Genomic DNA, 18,146 nt, shown 5'->3' with positions numbered 1-18,146 from the left:
CGACCTTCAAATCCAGCTAGAACAAAGGATAAGGAAAAGCTCTTATTGATATTACATCCCTTTATTAAGTCATGTATCTCTCATTCTCCTGGGCTCAGCTAGACAAATAGAAAGATACACACACACACACACACACACACACACACACACTTCCTCTCCCCCCCTCCCCTTTATTTTTCTTCTCAGATTGACTATCCAGTCTTAACTAAAAATTCTCCCAGCTGTTTGGGGTAGGGAACCCAGCTGCAGGTCAGGGCATACTCTTCCTCACAAATGGAGAATGCTATCACTCCCTCCTAAAGAATCTGCATGTTGTTTTCGATACTCTCAAGTGCAATATTCCTGTGCTCTCATGACGATGGCAAAATAAATTGCTTGCGGGCTCAGCTTTCCTTCCTGATCAATAGAAACAATCATGTTTTTTTTTTCAGCTTTCCAAGAACATGGTTTTGTTCAAATTCCAGAAAATCTAAAGAAATTTTCTAGGAACAATTTTAATTTTCTGTAATGCATTTGCTTTGGGCACTTTCAAACCAAGATGGGAACCCCCCCCCCATTTTTTAATTCTTAAAACTTTTAGTATGGAACTTTCATCTTTGTTCTCCAAAGATAAGGTCTTTACTCATTCATGTTTGTGACTTTCATTTTTAGGTGCAGAACCAAGCTGAATGCTACTTTTGACTTTGCCAAGTAATTTCTATCCAAATGTCTTTATCTCTCAATCTTTAACAGAGCTGTTTGAGGTGTAAGGGTGTTCCATTTTATTGAGAAGCCTTTTACCAATTGCCAGAGTTTCTTTTATGTGAACCTTGGCATACTTTACTAGCTTGGTTGTAAAATATTTACAATCATGTTATCTGTCAGAATCTGAGAATGATGTATGAACATTGTCAAGTAGAAGTTACATCTTGCAGAAAAAAAACTATATGATATGGTTGCCTGCCACATTTAAATCAGCAGTGCTTTGTTTTAACTCCAGGATAACAGTTTCTGTGTTTGATAATACTAAATTATATTTTTAAAATTCTATATAACACACTTTGAAAAGTTCTCTCATATTCCTGAAAATTTTACTTTAATTAGACATTATTATATAAGTAAAAAAAAAAAATCAAAACAGTACAATCAGGAAGCACCTGAATAAAACCAATAGAAAAATAACTGCAGCAGTGATTCTCTTCCTTTTAGGATATTTTGTTTTTTATAAATATAGATTTTCATGTATTTCATTTTCATCATTTATTTTCACCTTGTTATATTAAAGGTAAACATATGGAAAAAGAAAGCTCATGCTTTTCTTTCACTAAATTCCATTAAAAAAGGGAAAAATGGAGAGCAGAGTATGCTCTCTCTAAAGAAAGCTGGTTTCTTTATTTTTTGTGTGTGTGCAAGATTTGATATGATATTAAGAGGAAGGGAGTAATTGCTACATGATTGAATTTGCTCTCTCAGATGCCACTGTCAATTCACTTTGTTTTATATTTTTATGAGTTACTAGAAAATATATCCAGTGCTTGCTTTTGAAAGACTCGGCTTGGATAATAAATCAAGTGCTCTCCCAAATATTTCTTTCATTGCAGATCTCACTAACTATGTTGTTGTCCTGGTTATTATTTTCTCTATCTGAAAAGCAGACAAGCCCAGATTCTGGAGGCAGACTACTTTCTCTGACTACTTTCAAATCTTGGCTCTGCCACTTACGAGCACTGTGACTGAGGGTAAGGAACCTTCTCTCTCTTTAACTCAGTTTCCTCATGTGTAAAATGAGATAATAAAGAGTAGAAGAATGCTGGGCAAAAGTCAGTGCTATGTAAGTGTTAGCCTACTATTATCTGCTATCATGAAGAGACAACCTGTTCTGCCCACAAATATTTGCTCATGCACACTTACCTGATAAACTCATTTGTCATCTGCTCTCCACAGGGCCACCATGTTGCACAACACAGAATGTAATGTGAATGACACCACTTGGGACACAGTATGGTGTTCTGCAAGAATGATGTGTCCTGGTGTTATGTAATTTGGAGGACTTAATCCATCTACTTCCATTTTATACCTATCAAAGCAGACTATCAAGTATTTTGCGGAACTTCCAAACCATATTAAGACTATGAATTTTTCCTCTCTGCATTCCAGAAAAGGAGAAGAAAAGGGATTTCCCATTGTAGAAAAAAACAAATTAACCAAATACCGTATCTGTAGAGATGTGACCAAATTGGACTAGGGATGTAGTCAGTCTGAGATTCTGTAATTCATCTGTAACAGGTAGATGATTCTGGAGAGACCTCAGTGTATGTGTTTGCTGCTCAGGTGATGTAAAATTGCTCTTAGGGAATTGATATAACCAGATGTTGTATTTGGTATTTCCAAGGAGGGGGGTGGGCAGGGGATGTTACTTTCAGAAATGTGTCTCTCATAGGCTAAGAGAGGGCTTCAGTTACTCTTTTTTTTTCTTCTGTATTTAGGACTTTGAATATGTGATCCAGAGCCATGAAGTCACTCATTGTCATTAGCATTTCAGAGCTCACCCACAGACATCAATACTCAGGAGACATTAATACTCAATCAGACTAAGTTCAAAAGAACATTTTGAACTTTAAGGTATGGGAATTTTCAGTTATTTTTTTGTTTCAAAACGATAACCACCTGCTGCCTTGCCAGAGTTGTTTCTTCCAGTCAAAACAATACAGCTCTTAGGAATTCATTTTCTCTACTAAGAAGCAGAACATGAGGAGAAAATGTTCTTTTCTGTTTCTTTAGTTTTTGTTTGTTCTCCAAGTTGATCACCAAACCCTGGGGGTAACAAAATTTAATTCAATCATCATAAATATAGCATGAGGCACATTTAGGAATTTTCTAGTCTGTAATCCAATCACATCATCCTCCTTTTCTGGCCAACAAGAGACTGTTGCCAACAGCACAGAGAAGGCATCTGAAGTTTCCTTTTTATAACTTCACATTGATAACAACCACTTGCAAAAATAGACTGTGTTCAAAAGATGAAGTGCTTCTTCATATCTCCTCAAAGAATTGTGAAATTACTATATGCAAATGTTTATAAAGGCTTTAATTAACACCTTAGGATTTCACATACAGATCTGTAATAAATGGTGAATTGAAACTGGAAAGTATTTTTTGAAACCCTCACCATATACAATACTTTTAATTAAGGATCAATGCCTCATCTTGATGATATTTCTAGAAGCTTCTGTAACCCCATATCCAGAGTCTGCAATTCCTTTCTGTCTACAATCTTCTTATTTCCTACCTTCCCAATTGTCTTATTCTGCATTGGCCTGTCACGTTATCATGAATTGACCGTGACTTCTCTCCTAGATTCTGAATTCTCTGCCTAAATGGGACCATGTCATCATCCATTTCTATAACACTTTTGTATATCAAATGCCCTGACTTTCCATCATATTTGCCATCTATTTTTTTATGTGTTTGTTTATTTACTTTCATTTTAGTTTGCTTTACAACCTGAATTTCCGATGTTCTCTGCTCTTGGTTTGCTGGAGAAACTCACGCTGATTAGGTGCTCTAAAAATTCATGGCACATAACCTTTGATGAGCTCTCAGCAAAGCCTGTGAACCAATTGCTATGATTTGGAGTCATGGTCCTCAGAGATGAGATTCCATATATTTTTTTTGCCCTTCTCTTCACACCTAAAGACCCATCTATAGCCCCTTTCATCTTCACCAAGATGAATAACACCATCCAAAAAAAAGTTCAACTCCGATTCTCTCAGCTATTTCCTGCCTTACATTATTTTTGCATTTTCACCTGTCATGTTGTTCTTTTTTTTTTTTTTAAGATTTATTTATTTATTTTAGAGAGAGAGAAAGAGCTAGTGTGTGTGTGAGTGGGTAGGCAGAGGGGGAGAGAGAGAGAATCTCCAGAAGACTCTCCGTTGAGCATAAAGCTGGATGTAGGGCTTGATCCAAGGACCATGAGATCATGACCTGAGCCGAAATCGAGTCTGAAGCTTAACTGACTTGAGCCACCCAGGCACCCCTTGTCACCTTGTTCTTACTTCTTATAAATTCTCAATTCTTGTAAATGAAAAAGAAAGTCCATTTTCCTTCTCAAAACCAGTGATTTATTCACTCACAATCTAATCCCTTTTGCAGGACTCACTCCATTAATTATCACCTTTATTTTATATCTTCATGCATTGTTTCTATTTTTCTTCCAATTAACACATTTGTATCTTCCCTTTAAAATGCTACTTCCTGTGTGACTTCTTCGCAGTGATAGCCTATGTCCACTAGCTCAATTTTTAAATAACTTGCTGATCCCATAAACATATAATTTGATGTCTAGCATTCTTTTGAGAAAAATACTCTCTTGAAGGGACAATCTTTTGGTTGCGAAGAACTTTCTTACATTTAAAAGAAAAAAATCTACATCTCTCTCCAAAAGAGAATATAAACCCCTTGAAGATGGAGACTTTATCTGTCTGCTTCCATGCTCTGTCTGGTACAGAGTTGGCACTTCAAAGCATCATCATGGCTTCCCTGTAGAGTGATGGTTTATGAAGTTCAGATAATGAGTGGCATTCTGACTAAAATCCAGCCTTCAATGGGACCATCAGGTCAATGGTCATTTCCCTAATGTATAACTGAGATAGACAAACTTAATAGTTGGAATAATTGTTTCACTGGGTCCTTCCCTGTTAGGTAAAGAGGTAGTATAGTGTGGGAGGCCAAATAGAAATCTCTGAAATTGCCCCCACAATAGAAATACCAATGCTGGCTAATGCATTGTGGGAACAGAATGTAGTAAATGTATGGCAGAGATTAGTGGGGCTATGGTCCCTATCCTTTCCTTATTTCCTCTAAGTTTGCTGGTCAGGCTTTATCGGTCCCTGAAGACACAAACACTAGTAGCCCTGTTTGCAGATACTGTGCCAGATGTTTCATTGTTGCTAGAGGAGATCCATAAAGCCTCAGTTACATGACCCTGGGCCATTAATTTGGTGACAGCATTTTTTGTATTCTGATAAGAAAAGAGGATCAGAAGGAGAGGTACCTGGGTGGCACAGTCGGTTGCAACTGACTCTTGGTTTCAGCTCAAGTCATGATCTCAGGGTTGTGAGATCTAGCCCTGTGTCAGGTTCCGTGATCAGCATGGAGTCTCCTTAAGACACTCTCTCTCCGTCTCCCTTTTCCCCTCCCTGACATGAGTAATCTCTCTCTCTCTCTCAAATAAATAAATAAATAAATAAATAAATAAATAAATAAATCTTAAAAATATAGAAAAGAGGATCAGAAATAGTTCATATTCTCATGGATTGGAGAAAAACATTTCTTAATAAGTTTGCCCTACATATGCCTATGTTAACTCATCCTCTTCTTATAATAGGATATGAAGAAATCTGGGTGGTTTCAGTAACCCACAGAACATCACATTGATCCATTATGTTAATATGCTGATTGGGTAGGATAAGCACAAGGTGGCTAATGTGCTAGGAGCCTACATCTGGATCCATCCTATCCTCCTCTGTTGATTTCAATAAAGGTCTTCCCCTCTTTTCTTTGATATTAATTTATTTATTTGACTACTTAGAAATCTTGTGATATTGATTATACTTTGTTTTGCATATTTAACATCTTCCACTCAAATAGATGTTTCTTAACATTTTTGTATTTCTCCATTAAAACAAAGCCAGTAATCCCTCTTTTCCCCAAAATTTCCATCTACAATGTTTTCATCCCTTTACACTGTCCAATCTCATAAAACATTTTTCTAATTTAGTTTCAATTAATCCCGTTGTGTAATGAAAACAATCTTTCTAAGGTCAAGAATGACCTCCATGTTGCTAAATTTGGACATTTTGTAGTTAATCTTTGTTGGTTTCTCAACAGCATTTGATATTTTATTCCAGCCTTGTAATTTCCTTGAGAATCAGATATAACTCACTACCTACTTAACATTTTTACCTGAATAATTGAAAGTCATCTCAGACTCAACTTATTTAATCTCAAAGTCTTGCTCAATCTGCCAAGTCTATTCTTTTTTCTCTAGCAGTCCCTGTCTCAGTGGTTCCAGAATCCCAAGAGTTAATCTTGACATTTCCCTTTCTCTCATCCTTAATATCTGATCTAGCACTAGGAAGAGTTTTATTTTCCTTCCATTGTAATAGTTTCCTAACAGACTCTTCCTTATTGTCAGTTGTACTCTTCCAGTTTTTTAGTCTCTATAGTTATTTTTATCCCCTCCAAACAGAAACCTCCAGTCATACTTTAATAAAATAAAAACCCAAATATTTAATGTGGCCAAATAAGCCCTTCATTGTCCTCACTTTTCTGTGTATTCCACCTTAATCTTATTCAGCTCCCACACTCCATGACCTTCACATACATAACTCTGGCCATTCAGTTATCAGTTATATAGGAAAGCCTTCGCTGACCACATCAGTCAGGTCTCCCCATTAAACTTCTCAATACCTGTATACTACTTTGTTTATTTATTTATGAAATATTCAGCTAGAGATTGCTATGTGTCAAACACTATTATAATTAATAGTATATATAATTAATAGTATTTAATATAATATTAAATATTGACTCAATTGATATTTATAACAATCTTATGAAATAGATACTTTTAAAATTTCCATTTTACACATCAGCAAACTGAGGACAGAGAGGTTAAGTAACTTGCCCAGTCATACAGTTGTACATGGCAGACAGGATCAAATCCCAGGCCTTTGACATTTTTTTTAATCAAATAATTTTAATCAAGTTAATAGGAAACAGTAAAAGTGCAATTATCTGAAGACCCCCATATTTCCCATATTTCACATTTTTAAACTATTTCCATTGTCTTTACTTATAAGGTGTTGCAGGTGGGACCCACTCTTGAATCTTCTTTCTTGTGGTAGAATAAGGTACATATTGTTCTGGAGTGCCATTCACATTGAACTTATGGTTTGTCCAGATGAATTTAAGAGCAGCAGGTGATTTTGTTGTTGGAGGATCATTGATCATAGAGTGAGGCCCATGATGCCATTCAGAGGCCACCACGCTTCCATCTATATCCCAAACTGTGTTTTGTCATTCATTTCAGTAGTATATATATAACCCATCAATGACAACCAGTGTCCATACTTTCTAACCTCCTCACTTATGCTACCTCTTTTCTTTAGGAACATTTCTCAAAGTCACAGTTTACATTTATTTGTGTGATCATGAATGTCCATTTCCTCACTTCAAGGAAAACTACCTGTTTGACTCCGTAGTACAGTACTGATACAACTAGTAAGAGTCACAATAACTGAATGGATTAAATACCAAATTATTGATTCACAAAGCTCTGCATTTTAGATGTTAACTTACTCTCATGTGTGCTGTCCTTTGGAGTTTCGTATTGCTAACTTAAATTATTTCAAAAAATTTCAGAATGAGCATCAGGCAAAAAGGTATTTGAAAAAGGTGATGAATTATTTTCATGGCCTTCCCTCTTAATAAAGTGGGAATCTAAAGTAGAGAGATCAGCATTTCAGAAATGTTATAGAAAGTATTCATTTTTCATTCATGTTGAAAGTTTCATGAACCAGAAAGTTTTATGAAGTTTCATTTCCCTTTTTCTAATTAATTATGAATTCAAACTTCTTGTCAAGCTAAAGCCAACGGATGGTAAAAGAAGGTAATATTTTTCTGATTATGAAATAACATGTGTTCATTACATGCAATTTTAGATATGTAGAAGATTGTTAAGAAGAAATGAAGAATCAGTTATTGCTAAATCTGCCAAGAAGAAAAAACCCTGAATTCATATTTTGGTGCACAAATCCTCAAAATCCATGTGCATATATAGGTATATAAATATTTATACATATGTGTCAAATATAGGAAAATGTATATACACATGTATATGGTTGTGTATGAGTGTGTATACTTTCAAAATTAACATGATTTTTAAATGAGTGTTTTTTGTTATTTTTAAAAAGCTTTTATTTATTTATTTGAAAAAGAGAGCATAAGCTGGGAAGAGAGAGAGAGGGAAAAGCAGACTCCTGCTGAGCAGGGAGCCTGATCCTGGGCTTGATCCAAGGACTCCAGGATCATGACCTGAGCTGAAGGCAGACACCTAACTGACTGAGCCTCCAAGGCACCCCAAATGAGTGTTTTTTAAACTTAACTTTATATAAGAATCCTATTTTACTATTAAGTTTTTCAAAACATGATATTTAATGTCTGGACAATATTCATCCTATATAAACCATAGCTTCCTGTTTGTGCAGCAGTAAGACCTGTATAGCTGATCTGTGTAGCTCAGATCTGTTTTTCAGTGACTCATGTGCTTACATATATCTGGAGCACATTTCTGTAAGTGCCTTGTTTGAAGCTGGTGTTGAAGCTCATAGCAGTGACCCCAAAGTTTAATGACTTCCTCTGTATCCTACTGTCATTTCTATATAATATTGATTTTTCTTTTCTCTCTCTCCCTCGATAGATTGATGATAGATACATACATGGAAGATAGAGACAGATAAGACAATTGGATGGATAGATAGATAATTTTTGTGGTTTTTTTTTTTTGTTTGTTTTGTTTTTTTTTTTTTGTTGAGGTTAATTTACCTTAGAGTTGGTAGACTCTGAGGACTGCTAAACATATGCCTGGGTAGATGGCCTTGACAGGAGACAGGGCTTGTTAGCAACATAGGCAATTTGGATGATCTTAAGGCATCTTAAGATCATTTATTTTATCATAAAATCAAGATACTTTCTCCACCATTCGTATAGAATTGTGCCTTCAGAAAACACATTGGTGCTGAAAGCCCCCCTGAGAACACTTTGCAGTATACCAGGACTGACTGATGAGCCCAAGAGCCAGTGCTCATTGGTGAAAGCTAAATGTGTTGTTCTGCACCTCATTCCCCAGCCTGCCAGGCAGAATGTGATGATGGCCTAGGTGACAGCTGACACCATGGGATGACAGTGAGATTTCATTTACTTGTAAAATGCAACCACAGAACTGCTCAATTTGGCTGTGAGAGGCAGTACTTTTAACTATCCTGGGGAAAAAGAAAGGATCCTTCAAATCATTACAGAATTCTGCTTTCAGACCTCTAAGTTCTGATCATGTGCTCTCCGAGACCTTGAGCTCAGAAGTGAATCCGTGTCTTTGACAGACCCTAAGGATGTTGCGCGTACAACTGTAGACCACTCCTCTTCTCCAACCCTGGCACAAAGGAGAGTGGAGATGGCTTCCTTAAAAGTTGAATACCTGGAGAAACACGTCTTCTAGCACCATCAACATCCTCCCAATTTCCCTCCCTTGTGTTCCTGCTCATTGAGGCATATCTCTTCCCCCTTATCAAGATGTGTCATGATATTCAATGTGTTTATATGGCTATCTGCTGATCTCTCTTTTGGGGACACTGCAAACAACTTCTTACCTAGTGTATGGCCTGGTTTCACATGCCATAGGGATCTTCCAATTTTTGGTGTGACGCTGACACCTTTCTTGCTTGGCTCAAGATGGGCCACAGTAACAGTCTTCTTTCTCAAAAGTAACACAGCACTAGGCTGAAATTCCATGAAGAGAGGCACTGTCTATTTTGCCATTGCTATATCCTTAGCAACCTATACACTCCTTCTACTATGGTAAGTCTTTAGTAATGAATGAGTGAGTGGTTTCCTTGGCAACCTCCCAAAGACTTTTCACTTCCTACTGCTGTTCCCTGCCCATCTCTGTCAGTGTTTTATCTCAAGTGCAGTGGAAGTGGAAAGAAAAAGTCTTTTGCAAGTGCAAAGCAAATCCTTTCATTATGCTTTCTGGCATCTCTCTTAAGCTACCCCTTGTCCTGAAAGTACTAGGCACCAATTATCTTGATACTGTGATTTCTTCTCTTTGTCCATCTTCTGCTCTTTAGGTTGTATTTTACAAAACATTTAGTTTTTGGTTATTAGAATACAAATTTGAATTAAATTACACAAAAATGTGGAAATTTGTTGGCTCATATAACCAGTGGATAGGATACAGTTGGACTCAGGGACAAGTGGAATCAGTTCAAATGCTATCAAGATTCCTTTCATGTGCTTATGGACTCTGCTTTTGTTTGGAGGAAGCTTCATCCAGTCTGCTTCTACTGTAGAGTAACTTTCTCCCCTTTATGTGGAAGGTGACTGCCAACAACTTTTAAATGTCTCATCTCAGACTCTCTATTCCAAAGCTCAGTATAAAAAATCATAGGTAGAGACTTAGGTTGGCCTGGCCTGGATCACATGATGACCATTGGACCTACCTATGGCCAGAAGACTGAAATATTGGGATCAGAAATGCCTTTTAGTGAGAGAAGGAAATAATAGCCCACACAGATAAATATAATTTCCCAGAAAGAGTAGGTTATTACACAGTATTTGATAATATACTAAGAGAAGATAGTGATTATTTCCTGACATACCTATGAAAGACAAGTTTGTGTTCAGTTACATCATACTTTACATTATTGAACATAGCTCCAATAGCTATTCTTGTTCGCTAACTCTAGCATCTGGGTCATCTTAAAGTCAATCTCTGTTGATTTATATATTCTCTTGAGAATGGGTCACATTTTGCTGTTTTTCCATATGTCTAGTAATTTTGGACAGTATCCTAGACCTAGTGAACATTGTATTAGAATCTCTGGATTCTGTTGTATTCTTCTGAACAGTGCTGATTTCATTGTTTTAGCAGGGAATTAAATGAAAGGTCTAAAGTTGCAAACTTTGTATCTTATGCAGTAAACTCTATATCAGTTTAATTATTTTATCTTTGGTTTGACTGTCTTGTGCATGCATGTTTCTGGGATCAGCTAGTGATTTGGGCAGAATATATAAGCAAAATTTGGAATTCTCTTTTTTTGACTCTCTCCTTTTCAGGATTCACACCCCCCTCCACCATCTGCCACACACACACACACACACACACACACACAAACACGCATTTTCCAGTGGCTGTGATGATCTCAAACTCTGTCCTCAAGTTCTCTAGGGTAGAAAGATTGTGGCTTGTCTATCAGAGTTTTAGATGCCCTTCATCTAAATTAGGACCTGTGTTAGTCTACATTTAAATCACACTCCTGGGGTGCCTGGGAGGCTCAGTCAGTTAAGCATCTGCCTTAGGCTCAGGTGATGATGAAGCCCCATATCAGGCTTCCTGTTCAGTGGGGAGTCAACTTTTTCTTCTGCCTTTCCCCCTGCTCATATTCTCTCTCTCTCAAACTAGTGAACAAATCAAGTCTCTAAAAAATAAAAAAATCACACTCCCAATTGGAAATATTTTATAGTGGAACCTAGGCATCATCCAGATAAAAGGATATCTCAGGAAGAACTCCTGGGTCCACCCAATACCCACAGCTGGGCAGAGAGACAATGATATCACTATTCTGCAAGCTTCCTGAGAGCAGACACTGAAACTTGTTCCACATCATGTCCTCAGTACTATGCATACAGAAGTGTTTGATAATACTTGTGGGGTAAGTGAATAAAACCTAAATTGATGGATGGATAGATGGGTGGATGGATGGGTGAGTGGATGAATTTTCATGGAATTCTTTACAGAGAATAAACCTTTAGACAAAAGAACTTGCACAAGATTAGGGGTGGAATAAGAACAAAAATAAGGCTATACAGATAAATGCCTAATAGATTCTTTCTTAGAAATAGGTTCCAGTATTACAATGCCACGTCTTATAAGAGCGTGTGAGTCTGAGGGCTGCTGACGTGTTTCCTGTTCAGAAGCAGAGATCTCAGGTAATTGTTGCTGGAAATTATGTCTTGTTCTTCCACAGAAAGAAGTGAAGAGGGAGTGTTGACTTTCTGTATAAACAATATTCTCAGACTATAGTTGATGAACACTTCTCAGAAGACATGCCTTTGGCACCTCAAGATGATAGGTTTGGAAATCCTGAAATATCTTTCTCTTTTTCTGAATGTGAAATTTGAAGGGGAATATTTTGATGCAATTTCCTGCACTAAATGGTACCTGAACATTTTCAGACACAACACAATTAGAATATTGCTTGACCCTAATAGGGTATGGATTATTAGGAACTAGGGCAATTCAATGTGGGCTAAAAAAAAAAATGTGACTGAACAAGTTATAGTGGACAAAATTGTTAGCAAAGCTCCTTTTTGCTTAAAGGGGAAACGCCCAAGCAGAACAAAAGTCCAAGTGACTTCTACTCTGAAGTTGTAAAGCCACACATAATGGCAAGGACAGTTCTCAAAACCCAAACAGACTGTCAGTAGTGGAAGGTCAGATTATTCCTCTCTTAAACTGAAATAAGCTTGTGTTAATACATGGTGTTTTTGTTTGCAGTTATTTTTAAAAATAATTTTGGGCTCAACAAAGAAGATATAATAGCTGAACAGTTGAATTATTTGAAGAATCTGAAATGTCTTAGATTAGTTAATTTCCAATTACAATTACTTGGGGGGACTTTTTATTATAAAAGTAACACATATTCCTTGTTGTAATTTCTGAAAATACAGAGAAGCAAAGATTGCATCTCAACTTTTAGCATTTTGTCATATGAGCTTTTAGTATTTTTTGTTTTTATCCATTTGTCTTAATTATATAAGGAATACAAAATTAAAGTTATGAAATATAACAGAAAGATATAGCACAAAAGGAGAAAGTAGTTCTTCACCCAGATAATCACCGCCAAGAGTTTCCTATCAAGCTCCATTCATTTTTCTACACATATATTTTAATAAAAAATAGGATTCTATTGTACATTCTGTTTTATGACCTACTGTTTGTCTGATCATAGATTAATTCTATAAATATCCTTTTGTATATCATTTTCCATTTTCTATGGAACAGACTTGGTGATTTAATTACTTAATCCCTTATTAATATTTAGGTTGTTCTAATGTTATGATCATCCTGATACACAAATGTGTGTATGTATCCATAATTAGTTCCTTAGGATAAATTTCCAGAGGGAGACATTGGATTAAGGGTTTTCTGAACTTTTTAAGTTTTTTCTCAAGATTAAAAAAAAATTGTCCTCCAGGAAAGTTTTACAAATTTAGATTTCTAACAGCAGAATATGAAAAAGCCTCTTTCCCTTATTGTTGCCAGTGCTGGGTATTATGTTTTTAATCTTCTCTAATCTGATTCTAAGAATATCTTATTAGTATAATTCATATTTCTTTGATTTCTAGTAGGATATGAAAATGCAACTTCATAGTGAAGAAGAATCAGTAAAGTGAATATGTTTAGTGTGGTACTAGGTGCTTATCTGGGTAACTTGGGTCAAGGTGACTCCAAGTAGAAAAGCTGCTATTTACATTTTGTAAGATGAAGTGGGATGTGTGGCAATAATGAGCTCAAAGATTCCATACCAATAGCCTGAGTGTCCATGTTTATTTCCCATAAGAAGTGGCAGCACAATGAGACATGCTATAAGCAAAGACTGAAGCAATGAAAGCCCTTGTGGGGCCATGTTTTATTTTCCTTTGGGAGACTTTCGTGGCCTTGGGTTAGCTGGTGTCTTCCCCCTTGACTGGCCATCTGACTTGAAAGTGGGACAACCTGTCTGAGTGCTTTTCTTCTTTCTGTAGGAGTTGTTGGCACCAACCCATCTTAGAGTGCCAGTCTTTGCACTCGGGCCTCATTTTTGAATAACCATCCTTTCTCCTCTGCCTGATTCAGTTGTTCTCAACCCTGGCTTGCACATTAGACCTACCTGTGGAGCTTCTATGAGTCATGCTTCCCTCACTTCTTCATCTCCTTGGGCCAATTAAATTATAATCTCTGGGAGATGGGATCTAGGCATGATGGGATTTTGTTAAAAGCTCCAGGTATGACACTAGTATGAATCCAAGATAAAGAACCAATGAGCTAATTTATTTCTTTCCTTCAGTGTTTTTTTAAGATTTTATTTATTTATTCATGAGAACATACAGAGAGAGACAGAGGCATACACAGAGGGAGAAGCAGTCTCCTTGAGGGGAGCCCCATGTGGGACTCGATCCCAGGACTCCAGAACCATGCCCTGAGCCGAAAGCAGATGGTCAACAACTGAGCTACCCAGGCGTCCCTATTTCCTCTCTTTAGTTACCACATGAAACACACCTCTTCACACCTTTACCTCCCTGTATATATACATGTGCTTTCGCAAGCCAGCTCCAATTTAGATTTCACCTAAAAGAATCAGAACAACAATATAGATGAACTATATTCAGATTTACTGTGTAAACCTAATTGTGGTAAATATTCAAGGATGTCTTCTTGTTTAATCAGCAATCTCTCTTGCAAGGGACAGTTTAGTATGTTATATGTAAGTAACCAATTTCATATATAAATTAGCACCAGCAAATAAACCACCACCTTAGCTTCAAGGCTGTGGGACTAAATGCTCAGCCAGGGGACCAGAAATGGACCTGGTGTTCTGAAGCAGCCTACGAGCCTAGAGAAACTGTCCTGTCCAAAGCTGACCTGTCTTGTCTTGACCTCTGGGAACCCACCACCATTCTATTTCTTTTGTTTCCTTGCTGACACTTTGGCTATAGAAATCACCAATTACATTGGCTAGCCTGACCCCAGGCTCCCATGAAGGATATCTTCAATATCTCTTTTCAGATTGGCTGTGATACAGGACTTTGTAATTTTCTTCTGAGTCTCTCAGTACTGGTCCATAATGTTTTTCTCTCCCTCCTGCTTCTGATGAACCACGGGAAACAAGCAGCCCAGCCAAACAAGGAAGCCCACTCTCCTAGAATAATAGTTTCCTTTCTCTAGGGTCTTCTCCATCTCCCTCTTTGGAAAGCTTCCCCATCTTCTATAACAGCAGGCAAGAGACGAAAGTGTACACTTTCGTCTACATTTGATATGCAACGACTATGCTTAGTATTCAAATACTGCTATCCCAGAAGAAAAGTTCTTCTCAGCACTTTTGAATCTATGAACTCGTTCTATTTCAGTACTTGTGGCCCTGCTCCCATTTACTGCTGGAATGGAAATGCAGCATAAAGAAATGAAACAGTGGCCAGAGGCCTACAGACACTCAGGACACTTCTCTGAGCTTTAATGTTCTTATCTGTAAGGTCCCTAATAATACCTGCCCTGTAGGTCCCATGGGGTTATTGCAAATGGGATGATCTATGGGAATATGTGATTTGAAATTGTGAAGAGATGCATACTTCTTTATTGGTGTTTGATTTATAAATAATAAAATGTGCAAAATCCAATACATTTTGACAAATATACATACCTGTGTAACCAATAGTCAAAGCAAGATACAAAAGCTGATCATTATTGTAGGCAGATCTTATTCTTTTATGATGAATCCATACCACATCTTCCACAGCCATGCAGTAAAGCACAATTCTGATTTCTATAGCTAACCATAGATTCATTTTCCCTGCCCTTGAATGTCAGATAAATGGGATCATACACTCTGTTTTTTCTTGTAGTTGGCTTCTTTATCTAATGTGATGTCAGGAAGATACACCTATGTTTTGTTTATCATTCCATTTTGTTGCAGAGGAGTATTTCATTGCATGACTATACCACATTTTATTTATCTATTCTCCTGTAAATGGGTATTTGGGTTATTTCCAATTTTAGCTATTATGAATAAAACTACTATGAACATTCTTGTACATGTAATTTTGTGGATATATACTTTCATTTCTTTTGGGCATGTACTCAAAGTAGAATTTCCAGGTCATACGGTAGGTACAAGTTTACCTTCATAAGAAACTGCTAAACCACTTTCAAGGGTAGTTTTCTGAGAGCACCAGGTCCTTTCCATCCTTGCAAGTTCCTTCAGCCTCTTTAATTTCAGCCATTCTGGTGGATTTCAGTATGATTTTAATTTGTATTTCCCTAATGACTAATGATAATAATCATCTTTGCATGTGTTTTTAGGTTATTTGTATATATTCTTTGGTGAAATGCCAAGTCTTGCCTGTTTTAAAAATTAGGTTATTACTAGATAGTTGAACTCCTTTTTTGGTTTCCATTCTTCCAGTTAAAAATCCTTCTAATTATATTAGTTTTATTTCCTTAGCAAACAACTGAGAACAAATTGAAGAGCAGATTCATAAATCTAATAGGCAATGTTTTTTCCAACTTTAATATTAATACAAGTCACCTGGATATCCTGTTAAAATGTACATTATGATTCAGTAGGCTTGGAGTGTGGTCCAAGATTCTGAATTTCTAGCAATGTGCTGCAAGATGTTGATACTGCTGGTCCAGTTGCCACTGTTGAGTAGCAAATAATAAAGGCTTCTTCACTGACGGAGTCCTGGCAGTACTAGAAGGTCATTTTTATACTGGTACATCATCTATATTTTCCATACATCTCTGTTCTTATGAAATCATAGACTTAGAATGCCAAAGGTGAAAGAGTCTCAGAAGTAAGATTAAAAGTTGTAGATTATGGTATATTGATTTCACTGATGGATCTAATTCTTCAACCTTGTGAATTCAAACACTTTGCCATGTAGTTTTGTTGTGCCCTTTCACTTTGATTCTGTAACCTGCTTTATCCAATGGGATAGCAGATAGGACAAAGGAGAACTTTGAAGAGTGCTTCTGCATTTGGATGTTGCCCTACCTTGTTTCTCTGTATTCACCAGTTTACCTTCTGAAGACACATGGCTCCATTACATGCTGCCCCTGCTAACAGTCAGCAGACCACCAAACACATGCATGACCCTGGTGAACATGGGAAGAACTTTTCTGCCCAACTCCACCCAAATTGTTATCTTGTAAAGTCAAGCTAAGTAAATACTTATTGTTTTAAATCAATGAGTTTTGGGGGTAGTTTTTAAAATTTTATTATCTATCTATTATTTATTTATTTATTTGTTTGTTTATTTATTTATAAAAAGATTTTATTTACTTAGAGAGAGAGAGAGTGCAAGGGTGTGCATGAGCAGGGGGCGAGGCAGGAGAGACAGAGGGAGAGGGAGGAGTGGACTCCCTGCTCAGCAGGGAGCCCAAGTAGGGCTTGATCCCTGGACTCTGAGATTGTAACCTGAGTTTAAGGCAGATGCTTAACCAACTGAGCCACCCAGGCAGCCCTTGGGGGTTAGTTAGTTTTGTTACACAGAGTTATTGGAGCTAATTGGATGATTTTCTTTCGGTGGAGGAAGGAGTTGCATAAAGGGAGGCATAAGGATACCAAAGAAAGTCATTGTCCAATTCACCCCTTCTCCATAACCTCTCTAGAGTCTTCTTTCCTTTGCCAGATACTGTTTTAGTTTGCCTAATCTTGGTTGCTAAACTTCATCTAGAGTCAGAAAAAAAAAAAAGGGTTTAAATCCTAGTTCTGGAGCTTATTACCTCTAAGTCATTAAACCTCTCTAGGTTTCAGTACCTCAGTAGTACTATCTATGGCCTGAAGTTGCTATGGGAATTAAATGCAACAAATATTAGTAAAGTGATTAGCATGGTGCCTGGTCCATAGTAAATGCTCAGTAAGTGGTAGGCACTAAAAAAACAATTGATTATAACAGTTATAGTTTTAGTTAAAAAAACCCCAAGATTGTATTAATTATACTTTTTCATAGAAAATACCCAATACTTGGAAATTAATTTAGAGGGCAAATACAATATATTTATTAAACACCTTTAAGAGCTACCAGGATTTTGTTAGATATCAAGAGAAAAGAAAAAAGAGAAAGAGAGACGTATAATGAATTTATGAATGAATGTATAATCAAATATTTCTATTTACATTTCTAAGAGTCAAAGCAAAAAATAGACATGGACTATTATAATGTTTTATTCAATACAATGAATATAAAAAATAACTGAACTAATAACACAGGAGCATCAAAGATCGCTGTCAATTTCATTTCTATTGGCTTATTTAATTTGGCTTTGTCTCTGGTATTTAATTGTCCAGTACACTAATTTGTTTTGTGTTGAACTTATTTTATAGAAAGAAACTATAATTATTTTAATTTTTACTTGGATTGTACATAACTTTATATTTTACATATAACTTTATTTTTTTATTTTTTAAAAAACTGAGTGGTGACAGACATTTATTGCCAAGATAATTTATAAAAAGCTTTATTTTACTGGACTCTGTTCCATCTGCTATTCAGATGATTGTATAACTTTTATTGAGGGGTCAAAACATTTTATTTTTATGGGTAATAATTTTATTCATAATATCAAT

At 36.5% G+C, this 18,146-nt stretch overlaps 1 long non-coding RNA gene across 1 annotated transcript; it reads left to right on the top strand.

Moving 5' to 3' along the window:
• The first annotated feature begins 1,421 nt into the window (after positions 1 to 1,421).
• On the top strand, positions 1,422 to 16,770 carry LOC111091752. The gene is made up of 6 exons (XR_005376037.1): positions 1,422 to 1,718; positions 2,466 to 2,601; positions 7,707 to 7,825; positions 11,283 to 11,471; positions 11,656 to 11,748; positions 16,594 to 16,770. It is a non-coding gene; the product is annotated as an uncharacterized LOC111091752 (long non-coding RNA).
• Positions 16,771 to 18,146: the final 1,376 nt, after the last annotated feature.

This window comes from Canis lupus, chromosome 22 (assembly GCF_011100685.1).
Source record: "Canis lupus familiaris isolate Mischka breed German Shepherd chromosome 22, alternate assembly UU_Cfam_GSD_1.0, whole genome shotgun sequence".
Lineage (NCBI taxonomy): Eukaryota > Metazoa > Chordata > Mammalia > Carnivora > Canidae > Canis > Canis lupus.
The sequence above is the reverse complement of the archived record's forward strand: the minus strand, read 5'-3'. Positions and strand labels throughout refer to the sequence as shown.